Raw genomic sequence first — 6,083 nt, 5'->3', positions numbered from 1 at the left:
GTCTGGATTTAAACCAGCAGACACTCACAATCCCATTTCATCTACTGTACGACCAAGCCACATCTGTACACACTGGCAGGGTGCCGTTCACCTGGCCTGGATCACACCTTCCTCACCTGTGATAGGGCATGCATTTCTGCTACACGTAGCTCTCCACAGCCATATGAAACGTGACTAGATATGGGACTGCACTGTAGCACAATAGTTATGGAACTATTGAGGTTCAAGGTTAAATTCCCCGGTAGGGCACTGCCAGTTTTATCCTTAATAAATTTGCTTAATTGCTTAGGTCATACTGAGCAAAATATGCATCATGATCTCCTGTGGAGAAACAGGCACAAGTGATTTGTATCTGAGGCACGGTGCTCAGACAGACCTGGGTGAGTCTTCAGCACAAGGCCAGGCCAAACAGCCAAAAGGACTCCTGGATAGGGGGACTTATTTTGAGAGCGCACTGAATGTGAAGTAACTGCTGGTTACTGTGCCAAAGCTGTAAGACATGGAGGCTCCACCAGGTATGTGTAATCGCAGTTCCGTTCGCCAATTCGTTCAGTCAGGGAGAGGCTTTGTTTTTAGTCGCGCTCATTTTATTTGGCGTGAGATTTGTTTGGGTGGCGTGAGATTTGTTTGGGTGGCGTGAGATTTGTTTGGGTGGCGTGAGATTTGTTTGGGTGGCGTGAGATAGAGCCTGAAAGCCTCAGACGAGAGCTGGCAACCCGGCCATTCAGGACTGGATTTATTTACATTGTGCATCGCGGTACACAGGAAGCAAGTGGCGTTTTCTCTGTGGGACAGGCTTATTTTAGCAGAGCCTCTTGCTTCACAGAGAATCCGTTCCCTTTCCGCGCTGCGTTATGGTGCCGTTTCCCTGGATACCATTCCAACATGATGGCAGGAGTTAAATGCAAAAACGGGTCAAAGTTCCATCTTTAGGTGTCTGTTCTTCAATGTCCGACCTTCTTCCAAATAGCCTTTTATTTTCTGGAGTGATCTATGGCGGCCCTCAGATGAGTGCCTCAGACTGTTCCCAAGCCTAAAATCGAGGGGGGGGAACGCGACTCTGAACAGGACATGTGCTCTGCATCTGCCGGGGAGAAAGCTGGCACATTTCCATAAATTAACATCCCCTTTGTTTTTTCCCTCGTGTCCGTTTTGAGATCTATGCTAATGAGCTGCGTGTAATCTCTTCCTGGGCACGGACAATCCCGTCGTTCATCGTACAGGTGTTAGCGGCTTTAGCGCCTCCGCGCTCTGAGGCAGAGTGCGTGGCGAGCGAACAACAGGCCGATTCAGGAAGCGGGAACCGCGGGGGGGATCAAAGGGACCATCAAACGAGCGGAGCGAACAGAGGGAGGCTGTGGAGAGCGAAGGGGTCTGCTGTGAGAGCGTGTGCATGCGAGCTCAGGGCGACCGTCAACAGTCCTCTTCAGAAAGCAAAGCGGAGTGCTTTAGCGGGCGAGGAAGATCGCCTCGTCGTGACTGCGCTTGTATTTCAATTAAGTGTGTATGCACTGAATGACGGCTTGATCTTGAATCATTAACAGGATATTCAAACCTGAGTTTTAAATGTCATTTATATGCTAGGATGAATGAAGGATGCAGCAAGGTGTAGAGTTATTGTTAGCTGTGTGGTACCTCTGAGGGTTATGGACGTATTCAGATAAACGTGCATTTTATCATAATCCCGATTAAACTGGACATTCACATGATTCCTTCCTGGGATTTTGTAACATTACATTTTTATTTTTAACATTACAAGTTCAGCTATTGCTGCCATTAGTTTTTTTTTCATTGGTAAAATGATTTATCAGTTAATTCTGACGCTATAGTTTTTATCAGTGGGTTTTACACTGCGAGGCTCCGCCCTCAGAACCTCAGCTGTGGGAATGGGAGGCTCCGCCCTCAGAACCTCAGCTGTGGGAACGGGAGGCTCCGCCCCCAGAACCTCAGCTGTGGGAATGGGAGGCTCCGCCCTCAGAACCTCAGCTGTGGGAATGGAGGCTCGCCTCAGACCTCAGCTGTGGGAATGGGAGGCTCCGCCCTCAGAACCTCAGCTGTGGGAATGGGAGGCTCCGCCCCCAGAACCTCAGCTGTGGGAACGGGAGGCTCCGCCCTCAGAACCTCAGCTGTGGGAACGGGAGGCTCCGCCCTCAGAACCTCAGCTGTGGGAACGGGAGGTTCCGCCCTCAGAACCTCAGCTGTGGGAATGGGAGGCTGATAACCCTTCACTCCCAACATGCCCTACAGCACAGTACTCCAACCACCTTCCCACCCAAAGTGTATTCAAATACCCAGTCTGCACTTCACAACTTCAGTGTTCCCACTTCTCCATTTAAAGTTTCAGAACCCAGTCAGTTGGGTGCAGCCTGAGAAAGCTAACCCTAGTTTTTTAAAAGAAAAAGAAACGCATCTTATGTTGGATGCTGTAGAGGTGAAAAATTGTGCATGCAATAAGGCGAATTTACAATGGAACTACCACACCGCATACCTTTTACTTTCAAGCTTGTTTGAATTTGAAATGCAACTCCATGTCTGGATCCAGTGGATCCACAAATGATTTAAACTGTTGTTGTTGTCAAGCAACAAGATCAAAGCTGCCATATCAGGAAAATCAAAGCAGGCCTCAGCGTGAGCCTTGGTTCTGGTTAGTTAAGGAACCACAGTGGAAACCTGGGCTTTGTTCTGCATAACCAGTGGATATCATGCTTTCCATAAAGGGTAAATCAGGGCTACCAGTCCTGGTATACCTAACATCTAAAAAAAGTGTTTAGACAATTTAAATTTACAGAGAGGAACCAACATGCTCTGCTGAAAGGAACTATGGCTTTATTGTACCATCAGTGTTTTGGAGGCTGGTCTGAATCAAGGCACTGTGCCCCACCATCTGAAGCATCCAAAGCCAGCAGCATCTAACCTGCCAAGACCTTAAAGCCAGTCCAATAATGACAGACCATGGTGTGCGGTTATTAAAACATCACCTCAACAGGAACAAGACTTCAATACAACTTCATCTTTATGAGTATTTGTGCATTGCCAATCTAGTCATAAGAAAGGCTACCCACCAGGGAGAGGACAACTACCACAAAAATGTACCTTCTTCACTACAATGAATCACCTATCCCTTTTGCCTTGCTTTTGGGGGTTTGACACAAACCCCCAAAATCCCATGTGGCTTCCATGTTGAAAAAGCACAATCGCCTTGTTATATTCTAGGTTCTGACCCTTGACCCCACTGTCAACAGATTCCTTTAGGGCAAAATACATGGTAATTTACCAGACAATTTTCATACATTTTCCATTCCTTAGAAATTACATGCCACTTAGTCTTGAATTATACACCCCTAGATTTGGTTTCCTGCAGCCTGATTGGTCCTACCAATTTTCAGCCAGAGTTATGGACAATGTCAGAGTTTGAATCTCTGTCTCCACCTACAAGCGATCTGGGCCTGGCTTTTCTCTATTTTAATGAATACAGGGTGGTAGAGAGTTAGCTGAATGGCGCATGTTGACATCCCTATTTTGGGTTTTCTGGGGAATTTATCTAAATTGTTTCACACATTGATTCACAGTCAGGGAACACAATGTTAGCTGGAGCAAAGGATTGTCCTAATTTATTGAAACTTGTGCCTTGACCTCTGGGAAACGCATATTATATTACAATGGCAGATATGCGCACGGTGTATGCCAGTAATACAAAATATTCTAATAATTTTATAGGACATTCTGCTTAAACTGGCTGTGAAATAATATTAATGATAAAAAGAACATATTTATTGTTCTAAATAAGTTCTGCCGAAATCACAGAAATTATTTTCAAGGATGTCAGGTATAACTTTATTGGCAACATCTGCTGATGGCTTGGTTATTGAATCATAAAAACATCATGGCAGTTGTTACAAATACATTCAAAGAATATTCTGAATAAAAGTACTGAGATGTCTGATCTGTCTAAAATGACCAACAGTCAAAATGAACTTAACACAAATGGCCATCCACAAATCAAATAAAAAATGTATTAACTTGAATGACAGAAGTGAATGGAATCCTAAGGCTGTTTCTGTCGTGTTTTTTGTAACTTAAAGATAAAGTTCAAGGATCATCCAGGCAGCCTATTTGAAAATGTGCATGCTGGACATGTTCCACAAATTTACCTTTCTTAATTTTCTAGGAGGACTCAGGGAAATAACTTTAAAAAAAAACTGAAATAACCCTTAAAAGACTAACAGATAATTTCATGGGTATATTCCTGTATGCTTATCGACTGGGTGAAATATGAAGGGCAGTCAGACCGGTAGAATCTCAGGTCTCACAGCTGTGAACGTGTGTGTCTGCGTAACCCCGGCCTATCTCACCCAGAGTAAGGAACCATAACAGGCATGACATTGCAGCATGATTTAATTAGGGGCACATCAGAGCCCCTGAACCCGCAGACGTTTCAAACGGAGGGAGAGCATCCGCCTCGCGTTAGCTCCGCGGCGCTCGAGCGCACAGTTCACCGCTCGCCGCCTCCTCTCAGGCACGTCTCAGCACAGTCCACCGCTCGCCGCCTCCTCTCAGGCACGTCTCAGCACAGTCCACCGCTCGCCGCCTCCTCTCAGGCACGTCTCAGCACAGTCCACCGCTCGCCGCCTCCTCTCAGGCACGTCTCAGCACAGTTCACCGCTCGCCGCCTCCTCTCAGGCACGTCTCAGCACAGTCCACCGCTCGCCGCCTCCTCTCAGGCACGTCTCAGCACAGTTCACCGCTCGCCGTCTCCTCTCAGGCACGTCTCAGCACAGTTCACCGCTCGCCGCCTCCTCTCAGGCACGTCTCAGCACAGTTCACCGCTCGCCGCCTCCTCTCAGGCACGTCTCAGCACAGTTCACCGCTCGCCGCCTCCTCTCAGGCACGTCTCAGCACAGTTCACTGCTCGCCGCCTCCTCTCAGGCACGTCTCATCTCCACAGGAGTGAGTAAAGCTCGATTCATTCTCATTTTTACACATTCAGGTTCTTTCATTTTGTCGCCCGTCCCTTGCCCCTGGGCTGGTCAGGGGGTCAGGGGTCAGGGCGGGGAGCAGAAGCAGGGGGCATAGGCAGTGGAAGCAGCCTAAGAGAATATAATGCCGTCAGGACCTAATGTTTTTAATTTCTCATTTATCCACAAGTGACTGTAGCACGTTGCAGCCTGTTTAGTTCTTCTCCTTACAGTTTGTCCTTGGCTGTGACTTATGAACTTAAGTACTCTCTCTGAAGTGCTCTTGTCTTGATTAGTTTTGCAATGTATATTTTGGAAACCTCTGCAACTGTGGTGATCAGTAATGTGGACGTTGTTGAAAAAGATTAGTGTTCTCTGAGTGTGCAAATTGCAAAGGCACAGAATTTAAGAGCCCTTTAAGATATAGCTGAGAGTCAACAGGGCTGATGAGTCAAAAAGGGCCATAAAAACGCTATCGAAATGCCGCACTGATGTTTTTATGAATCTTATGCCTATCTCACCGAGTGGCCACCCACACATTTATCCACATGTGATGTTTTAGCTCTAAAGTCGGGAATACACCAAGCCAATAGCCGGCCGACAGCGTGGGGGTCAGGTTGGCGCTGGTCAGGAGGGAGCTGACCCAACTCTGACCAAGTTGGGTCCCTGCGCAGACGCTCGCCTTCTCATTTACACCTATGTGCATTCTTTGCTGGAGGCATGCAGTCGACACAGAAAGAGAACGGACAGTGAGAGGATGGTGAAGATGGCGTCTGTCGCCAAGCTGGATTCCGAAAGGAATCTGCAGGAACGCTGGCTTTAAGTGCAGCCTTGTTTGTGATGGAGAATAAAAGGATGTGGAGAAAGTGAAGGAGTGCATAATGGCTGAAAATCTGTGTCAGAAATCTGTGTCACCAACTTCAGGGGAAAGAGATTGCAGATTTAAAGAATTTCTCCTGGTTGTTTCTTACTCAGTTTCGCATGTTAGAAGTGTTGGCCACTCCTCTGATACAGCGGCACAGTCTGAACTAGAGGGACTGTCTTTCTATTGGGGAGTGTCTATGATAACTCTGCGATTCTTGGCCACAGGTAGTAAAAGGTTTGTCAAACGGGGGAGGTAGCTAATGT

Source organism: Anguilla rostrata, chromosome 17 (assembly GCF_018555375.3).
Source record: "Anguilla rostrata isolate EN2019 chromosome 17, ASM1855537v3, whole genome shotgun sequence".
Classification (NCBI taxonomy): Eukaryota; Metazoa; Chordata; class Actinopteri; order Anguilliformes; family Anguillidae; genus Anguilla; species Anguilla rostrata.
The sequence above is the reverse complement of the archived record's forward strand: the minus strand, read 5'-3'. Positions refer to the sequence as shown.